Below are 22,250 nucleotides of genomic sequence, written 5' to 3'. Positions count from 1 at the left end.
TATCCACGATCACCCAAATTGAATCATACTTGGCCCTTGTGCGAGGTAAACCTGAAACAAAGTCCATATTTATCATCTCCCACTTCCATTGAGGAATTTCAATGTTTTGAGCCAAGCCACCGGGCCTCTGATGTTCGGCCTTCACCTGTTGGCAATTCAAACACTTAGCCACAAAGTTAGAAATATCAACCTTCATACTCTTCCACCAATAGTGTTGTTTCAAATCCTTATACATCTTGGTGGATCCCGGATGAACCGAATACTTAGAACTATGAGCTTCCATCATTAGTTCTTGTCGAAGACCATCAACATCGGGAACACACAATCGTCCTTGTAATCGCAGAACGCTATCGCCAGTCCCAACCGTAAATGAAGTGTACTCACCCCTTTCCACTCCATCTCTCAGCTTTGCCAAAAGTTCATCATCATATTGCTTGGATTTAATCCTTTCCACAATGTCAGACCGTGATGGAGTGATTCCCACTAACTCTCCATCTTTAGTTTCATCAAGCCTAACTCCAATACTGGCGAGCCTTCGAATCTCTTTCCCCATGGGCATGTCATGAGCACGCAAATAAGCCAACGTGCCCATAGATTTTCTACTCAAAGCATCAGCAACCACATTAGCCTTACCAGGATGATACAAAATGTTCAAGTCATAGTCTTTCAACAACTCCAACCACCTTCTTTGTCTGAGATTCAACTCTCGTTGTTTGAAGATATATTGTAGGCTCTTGTGATCAGTAAAAACATCACAATGCTCACCATACAGATAATGACGCCAAATTTTTAAAGCAAATACCACAGCAGCCAACTCCAAGTCATGAGTCGGATAGTTCTTCTCATGCTTCTTCAACTGACGCGAAGCATACGCAATCACCTTACCATTCTGCATCAACACACACCCCAAACCAATTCTAGAAGCATCACAATAGACCACATATCCACCAGACCGCGAAGGTAACGTCAAAATAGAAGCCGAAGTCAATCTTGCCTTAAGCTCTTGAAAACTTCTTTCACAAGATTCAGACCACTGAAACTTAGCAGTCTTCTGTGTCAATTTAGTTAGTGGAGAGGCTATTGATGAAAAACCTTCCACAAACTTTCGGTAATAACCTGCCAAACCCAAGAAACTACGAATTTCAGTCGCACTAGTGGGTCTAGGCCAATCCTTCACTGCTGCAATTTTCTGAGGGTCTACTTTAATTCCGTCTCCGGTTACCACATGGCCCAAGAAAGCCACAGAATCAAGCCAGAATTCACACTTAGAAAATTTTGCATACAACTCGTTCTCCTCAAGTGTTGTCAAAGTTATCCTCAAATGATTAGCATGATCTTCACGATTCTTAGAGTACACCAAAATGTCATCAATAAACACAATAATGAATCGGTCTAGATACGGCTTAAAAACACGGTTCATCAAATCCATGAATGCAGCAGGCGCATTAGTCAAGCCAAACGACATGAATAAAAACTCAAAGTGCCCATAACGAGTACGGAAAGCAGTTTTCGGGATATCTTCCTCCTTTATCTTCAATTGATGATATCCAGACCTTAGGTCGATCTTCGAAAAGAACTTAGCACCCTGAAGTTGGTCAAACAAATCATCTATCCTAAGCAAAGGATACTTATTCTTAATGGTCACTTTATTAAGCTGGCGGTAGTCAACACACATTCTCAAGGAACCATCCTTCTTCCTAACAAACAAAACTGGAGCACCCCAAGGCGAGGAACTTGGTCGGATAAAACCCTTATCCAACAAGTCCTTCAATTGATCCTTTAATTCCCTTAGCTCCGCTGGAGCCATTCGATAAGGTGGAATAGAAATAGGTTGAGTGTCGGGAATAACATCAATTCCAAAATCAATAACTCTATCAGGAGGAATACCAGGAAGGTCTTCACGAAATACCTTGGGATAATCGCTCACTATGGGAACAGATGTGAATTCGGGTACTACGGCTTTTGTATCATTAACAGCAACCAAATGGTAAATACACCCCTTAGTAATCATCTTACGAGCCTTAAGATAGGAAATAAATCTACCCTTTGGCTTGGCAATTTCACCCTCCCATACAATAACGGGCTCATCAGGAAAAGCGAAATGAATCAACTTATGGCGACAATCCACATTAGCATAGCACGCCGACAACCAGTCCATCCCCATAATTACATCAAAATCCACCATCTCAAGTTCATACAAATCGGCCACAGACTCACGGCCTTTAACCACAATAACACAATTTCTATACACTCTAGAAGCAATAACAGGAACACCTGTAGGCGTATCAACAGCAAAGGGTTCCAACAAAGATTCGGGTTTCATACCCATATCAATAGCAAAATAAGGAGTCACATAGGATAAATTTGAACCCGGATCAATCAATGAGTAAGCATCATGAGAACAGATGGTAAGAATACCTGTAACCACAGCGTCAGAAGACTCAGCTGTCTCCCTACGAGTCAGCCCATAAAGTCGAGTTGTCCCTCCACTAGAAGTATTAGCAATTTCTTTTCCCTTGCCATTATTATGAGCATTCTGATAATTATTGGTAGCATTCCCAACAGACGGAATTTTAGCAGATGCAGAAGCAGGCGAATTATTCTTTTGATTATTCATAGCAGCCATCTCACGTAGCCATTTTCCGCAGTTCCTCTTTATATGCCCTTTCACTCCACAATGATGACAGGTACGATCCTCCCACACTGGCGGACGACTACTTCCCCGCGAAAACCTACCAGTACTGTTATTATTTTTCTGGCCTTGCCTACCCGAAGGCACACTGGCATGGGAATGGGTGCCAGAATGAGCAGGTGCAGAATACACTTTACTCTGCCCTCCCTTATAATTAGTACTACTAAAACCACCCGCTGATCGGGCCTTCTTGTGCTGATCTCGATCCACCCTCTCTTCATTTTTCCAACTTTCTTGTTGTTCCGCAAACCCAACCAGAGATGAGAAGGTGCAAGTGGGAGACATAGCAACAGCAGCACATGCAGACTTGATACGTGGTACCAAGCCTTTCACAAAACGAGTCAACCTATGCTTTTCAGTCGGAATCATGTATAAAGCATACTTTGACAGACGAGTGAACTCCAAACTATACTCTCGAACTGACTTGTTACCCTGCTCCAGTTTCTCAAATTTCGTAGCCATAGCAATTCTTTCCTCATCAGACAAGAACCTTTCCATGAACGCCTCCTCAAATTCAGCCCACGTCGGAGCTAAAGCAGCGTCACCTCTCTCCGATTCCCACATCTCAAACCATACGTGAGCAACATCCTTCAACTGATACGAAGCAAGCCTCACAGCTTCTGAATCCTGGGCATCCATTGCCCTCAAAGCCTTAAAGGTCTCATCTAAGAAGTGTTGGGGGTCGTCCACCTCTCGTGACCCAAAGAACTTTGGTGGCTTTAAGTCTAGGAACTGCTTAAATCTGCCTCCACCATGAGGTCCCACACCTCCACGCTGCTGTTGAGCCGCAACCAAAGCAGTCAACATTTGAATAGCCGTTTGCATAGTACCAATCTCAGGCACACCCGCAACGGGAACAGCAGGAGCAGGCGGTGCTGGAAGTGGTGCTTGATTTCCAGCATCATTTCCATTACCAACATTGGCGCCCCCCAGATTTTGCTTAGCTTTCGCGGGACGTCCTCGTTTACCATTTTTGGATCGCGTCAAAGGCATTTCTGCAAGGCACGAATTAACGAGCGAATTAGAACGATCCTAAAAAGACTTTAGGCTCTACAACACAATCTAGAGTCAATAAGAATAGGAAACACCTATAAATGTCCTGGGAGTTTCTCAATCATGTAGGTGATCAGGCTGCACAAGGAAAACTCCACTAGACACAGCTCCACAGACACCAACAATAATCCTAGGACGTATTTAAACCTAGGCTCTGATACCAAGCTTGTCACGACCCGAAACCCACCCTGGACGTGACCGGCATCCGACGTCACGAACAACATCGGAAGAACCTAAACAACACAATAATGGTACTTGAACCCGCCAGGTTCAACATTCGCCTCCAACAATTTATAAATTAAATGCAACACATCATGAGTTAAATCAGCGGAAGTCTTTATAAGTACTAGCCATCAACGTGGCAAACACCCATTAAGTCGTACGAGACTTTTGACAATCTACCCACAATTCTAACAACTATCTATGGAGCTTCTAAGAGACATAACAATCCTCAAACTTCGGGACGCATCCCGGAAATCTAAAATAATAAATGAAACAGGAAGTGTCCCACGAACAATGATGTGGGCTCACCAAATCAGCAGCAACAGCGAGTCCTTTCTAAGCGCCTGAAGTGTCAAGAACCTGCTCTTCTCCGTTACCTAACATACCATCCAAAAACAACAATGGTATGCCTGAGTACTTCGTACTCAGTGAGTGCCTAGGGGACAATAAGTAATATAGACATAAATATAATAATACATAAAGAAATCAGTTCCGAAAAAGATAGTATACAAACTGTTATTCCACTTTATGAGTCTTAATATCACTTATTGCACAGTTTAATAAGCCATTTCAAAATACCAGTTTCAATTAAGCTTTAAATCAATCTGGCATAAATACCAATTTCATAATAAAGATGGATATCACAATCGCCTATATGAGCCCAACTCAATATCATCAACATTTCGTAATACACCGGAACATGACTTCACGGTGGCTACTCTTCCTCCCGAATAGCAAGGCAATTAATGCACCCCCAGGTAGCGAACCCGGAAGTGGCCACATTTCCTCCCGAATGGCAAGGCAATTAATGCACTAGGATCCATAGTGGCTACTCTTCCTCCCGAATAGCAAGGAAAATACAACAACAAGATTCATGGCATAGAAGCCGATTTACAATTTATCTCAAAGTAGTCACACCATTAATAACATTAAAATTCATTAAGCCATATCGAAGGAATAAGTCATTCAAATCAACGGTTTGAAAACATATAACTTCTTTACAAAAGATTTCCATGTCCCAAATTCATCAATGAATATGTCATTACCAACCCTTAACCACCATCATTACGCATCTCTCATAGAAGAAAAACATTCACAATATCTCATACCTCTATAGGGTTTGTTACAATCTAGGTTTAATGTGGGTTTGTCCCCTCACACACATTAACCACCATTTAGACATGAATTAGAGTTCAAGAAACATGAAAAGGTTAGTTTTCCTTTAATTCATAAAAAAAAAATCTTGAAAGAAAATTCATACTTCTACCCATAGATTCAAAAGTGATTTTCATTCAAAATAAGTTCTTAAAAGAGAGACATACCTTAATTTGTTAAACAAGGTTTAACAATTCACTTTCTAATGAAGAACACCCAAACCCTAGCTTGAATCCCTTTGGAAAGAATTATGTTGCAACCCTAGGTTTTTGTCACAAGAATCATGTTAAGAATCATGGGTTTATTGTTAGGATTGATAATCAATGATTAAGATGTTCTTACCTTAGTGTTGGAGGCTTGGGGAATGATTTTCGTCCTTAGGGTTTTGAGAGTGAAAAGAATGGAAGAAAAACTAAAATTTGACAACTTATAAATTTTCAGCCCGTCAGGAACAATCGACGGTTCAAACGACGAACCGTCGATCAGATCGACGAACCGTCGATCTGTTCCGTCGAATTCGTCAATTTTCCAGTGAGTCAGGCACAATCGACGGTTCATTCGACGAACCGTCGATCAGATCGACGAAGCGTCGATCTACTCCGTCGAATTCGTCAAATTTCCAGTGAGTCAGGCACAATCGACGGTTCATTCGACGAACCATCGATCAGATCGATGAAGCGTCGATCTACTCCGTCGAAGCCACCAAACTTCCAGCGAAGATAGTCTTCAGTAAAACGGTCATAACTTTTTGTACAAAATGTTGCTCGGGCTAGGCGACCTACCGTTGGAAAGCTATTTCAAATATCTACAACTTTCATCAAGGATGTATTTCCAAATTCTCAACACATTTTCATGAAAATCGCCCAGAAGACAGACCTACCAAAATTTAGGCGAATTTCAGAGCCCCTAAGAACTTCACTAGTTGATTTGACTTCAAAACGATCCTTCTCCACCCGAATTCATCAAGAATGGATTCATATACATATAGTATCATCTTAATACTAGATTTTTAATAGATGCACACTTAATTCAAATTCACGAGGTGTTACACCACTCTTCCTTCGGTCTCTGGTCTTACCGGTTTAACACACATCCGGTTTTTACCGTAAACAGATAGTCCTCACACTTTCCGGACCGTAGTTTTATCGGAGTAACGGGAAGTGGATGAATCAAGAAACCGGCGTCTCACTTTATCTGAAGTTATCTTTCCATTTTGGCGGGAACAGTTGTGTCACGTCCTTCTGTCGTCGGCCACGTGTCTCATCCCCGATGGTCAGCTCTGACAACCGCCGTAACGCACGTCGTTTCAAGTCGTTTCTCATTAATTATGGGACACGTGGCATCTCCCGGTTGGCTGGGGTTTGTAAATGCCCCGTTTTCATGCCTATATAACGTCCCTTACTTCCTCATTTGAACACTTTCACCTCTTGCAACTTACTTCTTCTCTGCATTCAGTTCTTCACTTGTTATCTTGCAATTCACATTTAGTTCTCATTTCTTGTTGATTCGCTGCTCATAGTACGCAAAAAAGTGAACGATTCTGCCAACTTCTCCACTTTAACCATTTTTGTTGAGTAGGCTGCTGCTTCTTCCTCTTGTTTTCTGCCATTTTTGAATTTTCTGTCTGTTCTCTTACTCCCCCTTTTAACGTCTCTTTCGAATTTTGCCTAGTCTTTCTTCATAATCTCCAAATGTCTGCTAAAACTGAAATCACTTCCCATGATATTCCCTCGGTTTCGTCTCAAGGAACCGACCCAACTACATGCCTTTTCTAGAAAGGTGGAATAATAATCGTAAGTCTGAATTCTTTCAATAATTGTTGTGTTTTGTTTGATCTTCAACTTATCCACCTTCTCACTACTCTTCTTATCTATGTTAGCCGAGGGTTGGATTCCTCCGGTCGTCTGGGATCTCAACGAATGAGTTGTTGCTCTCCTCAGCCAACATGCCCATGACAATCGGACGTGGGGTCACCTGTCACGTGGCCGATAGGCCGCCCGGTTTATATTTGTATTCATTGCATCTTCTATCCTTCCGTAACATCTTCGACTTTCAGGTTTACCTAAGAGCTCGGTGGATCCAAGGCCGGAGTCAGCAGCGGAACCAGCAACGTCGGCACCCGAGTTCGATTCAGCAGGTGCCTCTCGTATCCTTGCTGCCGTCGCCAAGAGAAAAAGGCCCTCGGACAAAGGGCAGAAACCAAATAAACAGGCGAGGAGCGTCGTTAGGACTCCGAGGGATGAGGCAGAACCCGAGATCCTCGTTCGAAGTATTAGTGCGGCCCCTTCCGTGGCTGCCATTCCGGAGGAGGGTATCGCCACTTTACCCCTTCCTTTAACCGGGGAAAGACCATCGGTTCCGGCATTACCCACAGGTGCGGAAGAAATTTTTTACCCGACTCCCCTAAGGTCGATTGAATTCGTCGATATTTCAGGTGAAGCTTCTTCCGGGGAAACCCCCTTACAAAGGACAAGAAGATCCGGGGGGCAGCTGCTGCCGAAGCGGGTCAAAGAACTGAGTCGGTCCCGGAGACCGAAGTCCCCACAGATGTGGGTCCGCTACCCGACTATGAGACTGCTGCGACTACTGAGACCCCTGCGTTTGCTGAAGCTGCTGAGGCCGTTCAAAGTTCTCCAATTCCGGCTTCAAGGTCGGATGAGTTTGAGGACATGTTCTCGGGCACTCTTTCGGACATCTCCCGATTCCTCGGGCCACGAGGGCGGCTAGTTGGACCACCGAATCTGGTGCCAGGGACAGCTTGGTACGCATATTTCCGGCCCCAAGTGTGGAGCCGAGGAGGACAAGATCGACTACGATCACCGTTCCCGAGGATTGCAGCTTCCTTTCTCGCCCGGTGGGCGTGGCAAGCTATCTGAGGCCTCTTATCTCGGACTCAGACAAGCGAAAGATGAACGAGGTCCCTTGGCAGTGCCTCATTAACGAGGGTATGCATGCGGGAAACCGAGTAAGTTTATCGGCCATCCTTGCATAATCCCACTAAGAATTTTAGTCTCGTTTGTTCAAGTTTTTAACTTGCTTTATTTGCAGAGTGGTGCTCGTCAAAGAGGCTTTCGTCCGTGCCCAGCAAGAGGTGGACGATCTCAAGGACCAGTTGGATGCTCAAAGCCGTAAGATAGAGAAATTTTGGCACATTCTTCGGGTGAAGGAGGATGAGTTGAATCAAGCAGTTACTCTTTCCAACCTCCGACCCGAGCTCGACGCAAGAAAGGCCGAAAATCATCAGTTAAAGGGTGAGCTGGCCGCGATGGCCGAATATAACCGGAGTCTCGAAGCTGACAAGATAGGCCTTAGCCGAGACAACACTCAATTATCCTCAAGGCTTGGTGAGTTTGAAACCCCGTCGCTCAACTCCGGGAGGAGCTGGACTCTGTCAAGTCCGATGCTATGAGCATGGCCGAGAGGCATCGGAGGCTCGAATCCGAGAATGCCCTGTACAAAGAGCGCATGAGGGTGCTCTAGGAGAAGGTGGAGAAGAGGGCCCAGATATGTGTTGATCTAAGAGCCGAGCTCGAAGAGACAGCCGATGCTAATGACACTCTCAAGGCCGAGCTCGAGTCGGCCATCCAAATGCAAAATGTCTTTGGAGAGGCTCGGGATGTTCTGGCGGCAAAGTTAGCTTAGGCCGAGGCCGATTTGGAAGAGGCTCTGAAGAGCGTGGAGGCCGCCGAGGCTCATGCTACTATTGCTGCTGAATATAAGAAATGGAAGTCTCGTCAGATCACCCTCGAGCAAGCTGAGCGCGGCTTTATGGATCTTCCGGCACTGATTCTCGAGGCTAAAAGAGTCGAGGAAGAGGCTAAGGGTGCCCTCGGGTCTGACTCCGACGACTCTGAGCGGACAGTGTCCGAACCCTCCGGATCCAGCCATGCCGGATAGATTAGGGCCTGTACTTAGCCTTTTTATTTTTTGCCTTTGAAGGAGTCTCCGATGTAAAATCCTTCGTATAAATAGAACATGTATTTTCCTTGATTCTTTACTTTGTTTGAATGTTTGTTGTGACTTCCGACAGAATTGCCGGACGTTTTAAGGAGTCATTATTTCTGACTATGCCTAAATATCAGCTTTTCTCTTTATCCGGTACATTTTGTCCGAGAGTTTTATGCATATTTTGCCCGTGGGACTTATCTTATGCTTTGTGAATTCGAACGTCTTTGAATCACGACGGGCATTTTTGCGGCCGGTGTTTTTCGGCTACCTGAATCTCAACCTTAGCTGAATTTTGATGTAAAAGTCCCTATTCATGGGATTAATGATTTTGGATCGGATCACTATGACCTTGCTGTCTTTGTCGAATTTAGATCGTAGTGCCCGGTATCGGGTATATGAATGAAGTAGTGCCGAAATACGGTGGTAATCATTGGGGTAAAGTTCTTTAATAGGAAGACATCCGAGATATCGTTATCAAAACTTTCGATAATTTTTGCATTGCAAGTTTTTATATACATGAGGATTAACTTTTTCCTTCTGTCTTTGCCGTAGCAAATACTAAATGGACACGATTCATTCTGATCGTTTGGTCCTTACATCGGAACCTAATGCAGAAGGTCCGGTTCTTGGTTTTGCCGTAGCAAATATCGCGTGGACACGATTTATTCTGATCGTTTAGTCCTTACATCGAAACCTGATATTTTAGGTTCGGTTTTGTTTGTTGAGCTCCTCCGATTTCTTCTAACTGGGGTAAACTTTGAAGTGGGTATTATAGTCCCCTAGCGCTTATCCAAGCTGCAAGATCGGGTGAGGGCTATTATGTCCCCACTCGTAGGGTGCGACACCGAGTATCCGGACGTTTGTCCTTTAGCTTCGTCGAGTAACACGTTGTACTTGTTGCCTCATTAAAAACCTTGTCGGAAAACCCATTTTAGGACAAAACTGTACTAAGGAAAAGAGTGCAACACGTGTTTTCAGATCTAGATTCTTTTCTTTACCCGGTACACGACTTTCTGCAAAAAGGAGAGGTCAAAATAGAAAAACACGGGGAGTCCATACCTTAGCAGTAGTATCTCTTTAGATGAGCCACGTTCCAGTTATTGCGCAACCGTTGCCCGTCCATGGATTCCAACTGGTATGATCATTTACCCGTTACCTCGATTATCTTGTACGATCCTTCCCAGTTCGGACCCAGTTTTCCTTCGTTGGGATTCTTGGTGTTCAAGGTAACTTTTCAAAGCACCAAGTCCCCAACTTGGAAATGACGAAAACTGGCTCTCCGATTGTAGTACCTTTCCACTCTCTGTTTCTGGGCTGCAATACGGACCAATGCGTTTTCGCGAAGTTCATCCGTGAGGTCGAGTTTTACGGCCATGGCCTCCTCGTTTGACTCCTCGGTCATATATCTGAACCGGAGAGTCGGTTCGCCAACTTCTACGGGGATAAGGGCTTCATCCCCGTAGACCAACGAGAAAGGAGTTTCTCCCGTGCTCGATTTCGATGTGGTTCGGTAGGCCCACAACACCTCCGGTAATATTTCCCTCCAGTGATGTTTTGACGCTTCAAGTCTTTTTCTCAGATTTTGGATTATTCTCTTGTTCGTGGATTCCGCCTGTCCGTTCGCACACGGGTGATATGGAGTTGATACAATTTTCTTGATCTTCAACCCTTCGAGGAAATCGTTGACTTTGCCGCCCACGAACTGAGGACCATTATCACAAGTTATCTCAGCAGGGATGCTGAAACGACAGATGATGTGATCCCATATGAAGTCAAGGACTTCCTTTTCTCTGATTTTTTCAAAGGCCTGCGCTTCCTTTGAGTCTTCCTCCATCCGGTTCCAATAATAACCGGCCCTGATAATCTTTCGGACCAGAGCATCAACACCGGAATGGTTGCGGCATGTTCCTTCGTGCACCTCCATCGTCACATACTCCGTTTCTCCGGGACCCAAACACTTGGCCAGGGGCCCGAAGAAAGACCGTCGATACAATTAGTCGTCTACCAAGCAAAAACGCACAGCTTTGGTCCTTAGTGACCGTGATTCTTTTGGGTCATTCGGGAGCTTCCCATCACGCAAGTAGTCGATGTATTTGTTGCGCCAATCCTAAGTTAAACCCATTGTGTTTATTTTGGCATGTTCATTTTCTATCGCCGTGTTCAACAAGTGCACCGTAGTCCCGGGGTTTCTTTCTTCTCCTTCGACCGAAGATCCTAAATTCGCCAATGCATCGGCTTCGCTGTTCTGCTCCCTCGGTATATGCTGTATGGTCCATTCTTTAAACCGGTGTAGTATCACTTGGAATTTTTTCAGATACCCCTGCATCCGTTCGTCCTTGACCTCGAAGATGTCGTTTGCCTGGTTTACGACCAAGAGCGAATCGCACTTTGCCTCGATTATTTCGGCCCCCATACTTCGGGCTAACTCCAAACCTGCAATCATAGCCTCATACTCGGCTTCATTGTTATTCAATTTAACAGTTCTAATGGATTGTCGAACGGCATCCCCAGCCGGGGTTCTAAGGACGATTCCTAGCCCGGAACCTTTAAGGTTCGAGGCCCCGTCCGTATGTAGCAACCAAATACCCGAGGCTTTTTCCGAGGTTAGCAGAAGTTCTTTCTTGACCTCGGGGACCATAGCCGGGGTGAAATCTGCCACAAAATCGGCCAAGATCTGGGACTTGATGGTCGTTCGAGGTTTTTATTCGATATCATATCCGCTAATTTCTACGGCCCATTTAGTTAATCTACCCAATAATTCCGATTTATGCATGATGTTTTTTAGGGGGTAAGTAGTCAATACACATATCGGATGGCATTGAAAGTAGGGCTTGAGATTTCTAGAAGCACTTACCAATGCCAATGCCAATTTTTCCAAGTGGGGATAACGGGTCTTCGCATCCCCCAAAGTTCTACTTACATAATAGATAGGGAATTGCGTACCTGATTCTTCCCGGACCAAAACTCCACTTACCGCTATCTTTAAGATAGCAAGGTAGAGAAAGAGCTGCTCGTCCGCCTTTGGTGTGTGCAACAGCGGTGGGCTGGACAAGTATCTCTTTAATTCTTGTAAAGCTCTTTGGCACTCCGGTGTACAAACGAAGTCGTTCTTCTTCCTCAGTACGGAGAAGAAGCGATGACTCTTGTCGGAGGACCTCGATATGAAGCGACTCAACGCCGCTATCCTTCCGGTGAGCCTCTGTACTCCTTTGACGTTATTCACCAACTCGATATCCTAGATGGCCTTGATCTTGTCTGGGTTGATTTCGATCTCCCGATATGACACCATGAAGCCTAAAAATTTACCGGATCGGACCCCGAAGGCACATTTTTCTGGGTTGACCTTCATGTTATACTTGCGGAGCATGTCGAAGGTTTCCTGCAAATGTTTTAAATGGTCCTCTGTTTCCAGGGACTTGACCACTATGTCGTCAATATAAACTTCTATTGTTTTCCCTATTTGTTCTTCGAACATCCCATTAACTAGGCGTTGGTAAGTTGCACCGGCATTTTTTAATCCAAAAGGCATGACATTATAACAGTAAGTCCCATATCGGGTAATGAAGGATGTTTTCTCTTGATCCTCCGAGTGCATCCGAATTTGGTTATACCCGGAGTAGGCATCGAGAAAACTTAACATCTCATGCCCGGCCGTCGCATCGATCATTCTATCGATGTGAGGCAACGGAAATGAATCCTTCGGGCATGCTTTGTTTAAATCCTTGTAATCAACACACATTCAAAATTTATTACCTTTCTTCGGCACCACTACCATGTTAACTAGCCAGTCCGGGTACTTTACCTCCCGAATAGAGCCTATTTTAAAAATCTTAGTTACCTCGTCTTTTACGAAGGCGTGTTTTGCTTCCGCCATGGGCCTTCTCTTCTGCTTCACCGGGGGAAACTTCCCGTCTAAGCTGAGCTTGTGAGTTGTTACTTCCGGTGGTATACCTGTCATATCTATATGGGACCACGCGAAGCAATCTGCATTAGCTCGAAGAAATTCAATTAACTTGTTCCTAAGCTCCGAGGTTAATCCCGTGCCCATGTATACCTTTCTGTCCGGTAGGTATTCGAACAAGATGATCTGCTCCAGCTCCTCTACTGTTGACTTGGTCGCATCCAAGTCATCCGGCATGACGAATGACCTAGGTACATCGAAATCATCCTCTTCATACCCCGGGTCCAACCCTGTGTGCGTTGATTGCTATTTAGCGTCCGGTCCTCCAGTTGGATCTTCTTCCTTGTGATCCGATTTTTGGGGCTGAGGTATCGCCTCCTCGACCGCGAACATCTCCCTTGCAGCGGGTTGTTCACCTCGGATGGTTTTTATCCATTCCGGGGTTGGGAATTTCAGCAGCTGTGTATCCAAGGTCTACCCAGCAGTGCATTATACCTCATGTCCCCTTCGATTACATAGAACATCGTTTGCTGGATAGTGCCATCGATGTTCACCGGCAATGAGATCTCCCCCTTTGTGGTTTCGCTCGCCATGTTGTACCCGCTGAGTACCCGGGCTACCGGTACGATCTGATCGAGCAGCCCTAGCTGTTCGACCACCCTCCACCGGATGATGTTGGCCAAGCTACTTGGGTCAATCAAAATACGTTTAACCTGAGTTTTAAAGATAAGTACAGAAATTACCAATGCATCATTATGCGGTTGAATGATGCCTTCTGCATCCTCGTTGCTGAAAGAGATAGAACCCTCGGGTAAATAATCCCGGCTGCGTTTTTCGCGAACAAAAGAAACCTTGGCCCGTTTCATCACCGGCCCTCGAGCGGCATCGGTATCATGTTGATTATATGCTGGGGTTCTACTGGCTCGGCTCTTTTATGAGTCTCCCTTTCCTTGTAGTGACTTTTGGCTCGTTCACTCAGCAATTCTCGGAGATGACCATTCTTTAGTAACCGGGCTACCTCCTCTCTTAGCTGGCGACAATCCTCGGTTCTGTGACCATCGGTTCCATGGTATTCACACACCATGCTCGGGTCCCGTTGGCCAGGATCCGAATTTAGAGGTCTTGGCCATCTTACATTCGGGATACGGCCAATAACCGAGACGAGGCCCGAGGTGCTGACGTTGAAGTTGTACTCCGATATATTTGGCGAATCCTTGTTGCCGGCAGAGCTTCCGGCATCGCTCCTGAATGAGAGACCCCGACTGTTCGACGGGCGCTCGACCCGTTTATCACCCTGACCGGAGAAATAGCTCGGGCCAACCCTGGATTTATCCGACCTAAAGCTTGGCTTCTCCGGATAGGAGTATGGCCGATACCTTTCCCTCGACGATCCGGCCTCCATTTCGTAACCTTTCCTTGGTCTCTCAAAACTTTTGTTCACATTGATTGGCCCCGGGGGAAGCTCGAGTTGATCATCCTCCACCCGAATCTTCGACTCGTATCGGTTATGGACATCAGCCCATGTCACAGCCTTGTATTCCAGCAAGCTTTCCTTTAATTTGAACGAAGTCGTTTAGCTCCGAACATTGAGCCCCTTTGTGAAAGTTTGTGCAGCCTATTCCTCCGGAACCGGGGGGAGCTCCATTCGTTCCCTTTGGAATCGGTTGACAAATTCACGCAGTAATTCATCGTCTATCTAGGCTATACGGAAAATATCTGCCTTACGGGCCTGCACCTTCTTGGCACCAGCGTGAGCTTTTATGAAAGCATCGGCGAGCATTTCGAAAGAAGTGATCGAATGCTCGGGCAGATGGTCGTACCACGTCAACGCCCCTTTTGACAGAGTTTCCCCGAAATTTTTCAGCAATACCGATTCAATTTCGTCTTCCTCCATATCATTGCCTTTTATAGCGTAGGTGTATGAGGTCACGTGTTCGTGTGGGTCCGTTGTGCCGTCATATTTATGGATATCCGGCATTTTGAACCTCTTCGGGATTAGTTTCGGAGCTGCACTCGGAGGAAAAGGCCTTTGGATGTACCTCTTCGAATCCGTCCCTTTCAGCAAAGGCGGAGCCCCCGGGATTTGGTCCACCCGAGAGTTGTACGTTTCCATCCTCTTCTCGGTCGAGTCTACCCGCTTTGCCAAAGTTTCGAGCATTCTCAGAACCTCAGCGGAGGAACCAGCTCCGGACCCATCGCTCTCAACTATCCGTGCCTCATCTCTTCTGGGTTCAGCAAAAATAAATCCACATCCACATCTGTATTATACGGTACAAAAAATAAATCCACGTCCACTTTCAAAAAATAAATCCACATCCACTTTCCACGGTGCAAGAAAATAAATCCACCTCCACTTTCACAAACTTTAAAAATAAATCCACTTCCACGTCCACAATGTTCATATGAATCCACATCCCCTTCAACAATTTTATTTTTTTATAATTTAAATCTACTTCCACTTCCACGTCCACATCCACATTGTAAAAAATGTAAATCCACGTCCACTTTAAAATAGTATTGTAGAAAGGTATCCATGTTTATATCCCAATCCATGTCCCGTTGTGACGGAAGTTAAATCTATAATCATCCCCACAATTTAATATATGATGCAAGATTTCGATCTTGTTATCTTATCAAACACCACCTTCTAAAAAACCTTGTTAGCGACTTGAAATAAATAAATATGTACCAATAACAGGTGTCCAATGTCAATATCCACTTTGAAGAAGGTAATCCACGATTATGTGCACTTGATCCATCGAGAAATGCCACGAGCTAAAACAACTGTTAGTGATAAGAATATGTAAATAGCTGGGTTTGAAAGAATTATGCTCACAGCCCTTGGTTGAGAAGATAAATTTGTGTCCACTGTTGCGATCAAAATTTCATGATGAGTGGAACAACATCCACCGTTTAGCGCAAGCTACCTTTGCATCCACATTGAAGAATATTTGCTTTTTTGAAGAAAGCTAACTCTTTTTTTCACGTCCATAATTAAAATTTTAAGAAGAGTCAGATATGCAACATTCATGTTAATTGAACCTGTCTCATCAAAGAAAAATTGTGAGTTTAAAAGAAAATTGGTTGACTTGTGCATGTCGGGGAACTTGCCCTTAAATTGATCCTTCTTTCGGTTCGCGTCCACGTTCTTCGATGCCTCATTCCATATTTGCCTTGCCAGGGAGTTTCAGTTATAAAAGTGTATTTTGCAAAATAAGAGTCATGAGATTTGGATGACTTCGAAGGGAAATACTTAATGGATTTAACAGATGAAATGATCGTGAGGACTCGAATTCGAATTTATCAACATTTCTAGAAAGATATGAAACAGACTTTATTTAAAATTGTTGAATATTTAAGACTACTTTTATGCTACTTCTAAAATTGGTTCTAAATAATTGAAAAGTGAGAACTTATAATGAAAGTTTTTGGAAGCGATTTGACCGATTTCAAAAATTTGTCCCAGTTTCAAGATACTAGGACACATGAATTTAAACAGTGGGAAGACCAAAATCTTATATAAAAACCTTATGTATCTCATAGGGACTAAAATGGTTGAACAAACCAGAGACTTTGAAATTTTAAAATAGAAGGGCCGAACCCACCTCGGGTTGCCTACGTATCCCAGAGGAATCAGGCCAGACGTAGTTCGTGATCAAAATAAGAACTTTCGAGTTTTGTTTTTAATAAAAGGGAGGGCCGAACCCTATATGGGTTGCCTAAATTGAAATTTAAAAATACCCGCATTATGAGGTGGGCGCCTGATTCGGAATGAGCTGGTCGAGAAGAGGTAAAATAGCTTGCTTGGTTTGAGAATCTGGCATAGGCAAAGTCTAACGAACCCCATGATATGGAGTCATATGTGGCGGAGTTTGAGAAAATGACCGATTTTGAAGTACCATGTGGCTTAAATCAGCAACTCGTCGCTCCAGATGAGCAATGATCTCCAAATGTGTTTCTGGTTCATTAGAGGATGTGGGATCACTCGTGATCGGTAAACTAAGAGATGGCTCAGATGAAGTGGTTGCATTGATCAAACTTTGCTTCATTTTAGAACGAGTCTTTTTGGTTAACCAGGTGATTAGTGATGAGTCAGAGTCTGATTTCTCGGCTCTAGACCGTGTGAAATATGGATGCTCCGCCAGTTCCCCTTTAGCACAAGTCAACCTTTTTGTTTTGAAAATAAGTTTAAAAAGAAAAAAGATAAAACAAGAAAAAGAAAAAGAAAATGAGCCAGTATACGGTAAGGACATATTATTGCATGTAAACACATTATTGCACATAATACATCGCGTTCTATAATGCAAGGGACCTCTTTATGCCAGAGGTAGGCCTAACGAATATTTGAAGGACAAACATGTTTTTTATGTATCATTCCACAACTCTTCTAAAACTAAAAAATTTTATTACATGCCAGCTTAATAATACAATTCAAAGTTAATCTAAGATATCTAATATTCCATCTCCACTAATTTCTATTAGTTGTCTTCAACCCTCCGGTATTAATTGAATGCTCCACGACAACCTGCAACAAAATGTCAGTTTTTCCTGAAATATTTATCTATAGAGTCCTTGGTCCACATATTCCACATATTTGTCCTTCAAATAATGCACATAGATAGTGAATAGTGTCACTTAGAGTCATAGACTCATTTGGACATTTGGTAAGGTTGACTAATGAACTTAATACACCAAGGGTATTAAGCCTCCTAGGTTTAAAATGATGCATGTCCTTACAAGGTTTTGGTTTTCGCTCTACCTAGGTAGACTAAGAGTGGTTTTCCTATGACACAAGGCTCCCCCAAGCGGACAACCTGGGAGTGGAAAATACGTGGCCGTCGACTGCACCGCCGATCGACTAAATCCATTAGACCAATCCAACTAAAGGGGTAATTTAGTAGTGCACGGGCGCAAACTGCGAAGCCGCTTTAAGTGTGTGAATATGTGTGAGTTTTCCAGGAGTGGAAGAAGTATGAGCGGAATGCCAATTTAAACAAGCAATAACATACATATTACATAGAAAAATTTACATAAGGAATAAAATACAAACACCCAAAAGCATATAAGGGAAAAGCAATAATGAAGGCAAAAAGAAAACAAACAAGATATTCAACAAATTAACTATTAACCTAAGTCTGTTATGATTAGAGCCTAAAGTCCCCAGCGGAGTCGCCAAGCTGTTATACCCCATTTTAACCGGGTTAAATTTAGAGTACAACATATTGGTGATTCCTATTTATTTTGTTTAAGGAGTCGCCACCTAATTAATTTAACGGTGAATTAGGACACCTAAATGTTAACTAAGGTAAAGTTAAAACTAAACCTCAATTAATAGTCTGCTTAACCAATTGTGATTCTGGGTAAGGGCTCTATATTATCCTCAAGGGAAGGGGTTAGGCATCCTTTAGAATCCGCTAACTACGGTTGTCCGGCCAAACTTAGGTTAATTAATATAGACTAAACGCAAATATAATATTAAGAAAATAATTTGTAAATTATTGCTAAGGTTTTAAAAGAAAAAAATGTAATAATGCTTTTTAAAATAATACTTATAGATATTACTAAGGCTTTAAATGAGAAATATTAGCTAGAATAAGACTGATAGAAAATATGATGATTTACATAGAAAGGAAATTTCAAATGTCGTTTGGCAAAAGAAGATTTGAAATGCTAAATAACACTTAAATATATGTTGATATGATTTTAAATACTAATACTATTTTTAAAATAAAACTTGTAAAAGATAGTTTGTATATGAGTAATAGTTTTTTAATAGAAGACTTCGCAAATTTGAACTTTGAATAAGATAGTGTGATATGAATATGACTATGTAGAAAAATCTAGACTATTTTTTAAATGAGAAGCAAAAGGAAGTGAGTTTTCTTTCTCTTTTAATTTATCTTTTATTGACTATGCTTAATTAAATGCATGATTGATTCAAACTTGAAGAGTTATTTACGAATATACTAGAGTTTATATTTGAGTATTAACAATGCTTTGAAATGTCTATGATAGTAAAATATGATTCCCTTTACTTGAAATATCTAGTCATGCCATTTTGTAAATCCATTATTCCCAATAAAAAATAAATATTAGACATTATAACTAATTTTAACATAAAAAAAAAAGAATAAAACTTATGGAGTTAATTTTTAGTCTTCCTAACTACCCACTATTAAAACTAAACCTAATAATTTCACTAAGGTTTATCTAAATTAACAAAACAAAATGTTAGTCATGCAATACAAATTAAATGCATAAACAATAAAATAGAGGAATAAATCAAATAGAATGGATTGAGCCCATTCTTTGGACTGCTGCAAATCTGTTACTGTTGGACTTTGGCCCAATTATATTTTAGACTGCTGTGGCTGTTGCTGCTGTCTGGGCCTCGGCCCAGAATCATTTGATATGTTGCTGCGGACTGTTGCTGCTATTGGGCCTCGGCCCAGAAATTTTGTTTTCCACTTGGCTGTGGAGAGAAGGTTGCAGAGAATATTGTGTTGTTGGGTTTTGGCCCAACACCGAATGCGGAAAAGGATACAAGTCCCTCGAACTCGTATGCGATGGTCATGCGAAAATGGGAGGAAAAGGATAAAGATTAGTGCACGATCATCACACATGGAAAATTTAAAAACAAGTATTCCTATACAAACGAAATATTCAAACCCCAAAAAATAAAAATAAAGAACTGACTGCTGAAACTGATAATATATGAAATGAATAAAATGGGCAATGAGGACCAGATACCAAACAAAACAGCCAACTAAAAATGGATGCAAGCCCAATTGAAATGATAGCGGTGACAAAGATTAGGTTCTGATGATTAAATGAGTGGCCATTTATCAAGAATACATGTGGGATTTCAATTTTTCGAATATGCATACAATGACAACTAAGTTCGAAAAGGGATTATTGCAGACTTGAACATTCAAAGACTTATGCATCAGTAGGCATACAGAACTAACTGGACAGAATTGAAACTAAATCAAAATCGCATCAGTAGCACCTTTCAAATCACCCAGGTCCTTCTTGAAATACAAATCAACAATATAAATAACATTATCAGTAACATAAACCTCTGCACCATTACCGACTTTCCTCAACTTCCCAACACAACCAGCTTCAATAAACATTTCAAGTCTCTTAAGTGTAAATTTCCAACAAGCATAGCGAATCCACTACCACCTATACGGTTTACTAATTTTGACTTATCAACGATAACCATAAAAAATTACAAACACCCTCCACCATTTATTCTTAAAAGCGAACCACCTCTACCTTTAACTAAATTCATTTGTGGATCACTTCATCAGCACCATCAATTGCTAAATCAACAATAAGATGTTTATTCAGATCTGATAAAGGTATACCAAGTGAAACAACTTGTTCATGTGTAATGGTTGAAGTTGGTATTCCTACAATGTCTTTCAACCTTCCAGTATTTGAAAGTTCATCTATTTTATCAACAGCATGTTTTTGCTGTTTAATCAGTACCAAGACCAACAACCATACCTGACTCAACAAACTCAACAGCTTGATATGCAGCAACTTTTTAACTCATCTTAAGATAAAATAATAGGTGAAAGTGATGAAGATGAGGAAACCATTAATGTGGGGTCTACCTTTCAGGACCCCCAAAAAAAATGAGGGTATGCAACAGCCTTTGCAAAATCAAGATAACGATTGAATCTTTAGCACAAAATGTTGAAAGGGGTTGAGGGAGATGAAAGAAGGATGATTGTTCTTTCCATCTTTAAGAAGCAGATCTCATGCCCAGTGGCATTTATTTAAGGACAAACAACAGATTTTATTTTAAAAATATTCACTATGCAGCCACTAGCTACAACACATATATGACATATAAATCATGATTAACCCTAACAGGATATTCTACATAGGATAACATAAAAACATACTTTGACTATGCTAAGCCACACAAACATCCAACCATACTTCACCGCAAAAAATAACTCATCGTATAACAACTTCATTGGACTAAACTAACTTTAAGCAAGCTAGGCAATTCAATTTTCTAAGCACCCCAGGAGGGTCTTTCTCCTTCATTTATGATCACAGTTTCAAATTGAGCAAACAAACTAGGCCACTTTGAGTGTAATTTTTATGCTAACTCAACACTGAGCAGAACAAACTCGATGACTAAACATGGTTTCATACCAATTATAATACTAAGCAAACAAACTAAAAATAGTGCAGGCAAACTAGTTAATCAGGGAGGCATCCAAACATATCTTAAACTGAATTAACATATAGTGCAGGCAAATCATAAGGAGGTTAGGCATACAAACATGATTAGAAAGCATTCAATCTATACCTAACACATGACTAATCTCGTAGCAGTAGACAATGTCTGTATTAACAAACCTCTGGGCATTTTAGACCTTAATTAAGAGTATACTTAAGCTAGCACACGATATATGATGGGATTTAACACTCTTCCAACATGATTTACAGACAAGTAAAGAGACATGATTTAACCGTACCAATAATTCATCATGCATTTACTATCAACACTATGGTTGCATTAACAACCTGCTTAATTAAACTAAATAAAGAAATCAATTAACAACATTACACTTAATGACTGCTTGTCAAACTACAGCTGGGCAATGATTCACGGATAAGCATAGCCAACTAGAACTAACATATAATCAACAAATGACTAAAGCAAACACATAACTAACAAAAAAAAAATGCTAATAAACTGCACTAAACTATCATATAATCAATTATACAGGACCAGAAAAATGCCAAAAAGAAAAAACAAAGAAGGAGTAATTACGGACCTTCTTCGGGTGCAGCGAAGTGAGGCTTTGATTCTCCGATCTACTTCGAAACGCTACCAATCCTGAGTTTGCATATACTCAGAGCCGAACAAATACCAAAAGCAGAAAAAAGTAGAAGAGGATGTAGTATTTTGGGGATGATATCAAGATAATTTTAGAACTAATATTTTAAGGGAGCTGGAGCAGTTAAAAGTTTATATTTTTAAGAGAAAAGTGGTGATTCGAGAACTGTTTTCAGAGGGGTTTTCCGGGCGACTTTAAAACCGGTTCTTGGGGGGTTTTCACCAATCCACAAATCCTCTATTTCTTGGGGTAATTTCATGAACCAGAAAAAATCCTCCCTTCACAGATTCCAACCCACCGCTATTTATAGGGTGGATTAGGGTTTTCGTTCGAAAGAAGGAGAGAGAGGAGCGGGGGGACAAGGTCGAAGTGGGGCGACAGTGGCGTGGGGAACAGGAAGGCGTGGGGG

At 42.1% G+C, this 22,250-nt stretch overlaps 1 pseudogene; it reads right to left on the bottom strand.

The window, feature by feature from the left end:
• Positions 1-18,961: 18,961 nt before the first annotated feature.
• On the bottom strand, positions 18,962-22,250 carry LOC132638214 (probable ribose-5-phosphate isomerase 1; annotated as a pseudogene).

The sequence above is a fragment of the Lycium barbarum genome, chromosome 4, assembly GCF_019175385.1.
Source record: "Lycium barbarum isolate Lr01 chromosome 4, ASM1917538v2, whole genome shotgun sequence".
Lineage (NCBI taxonomy): Eukaryota > Viridiplantae > Streptophyta > Magnoliopsida > Solanales > Solanaceae > Lycium > Lycium barbarum.
Note: the sequence above shows the minus strand (reverse complement) of the source record. Positions and strands in the feature narration are given on the sequence as shown.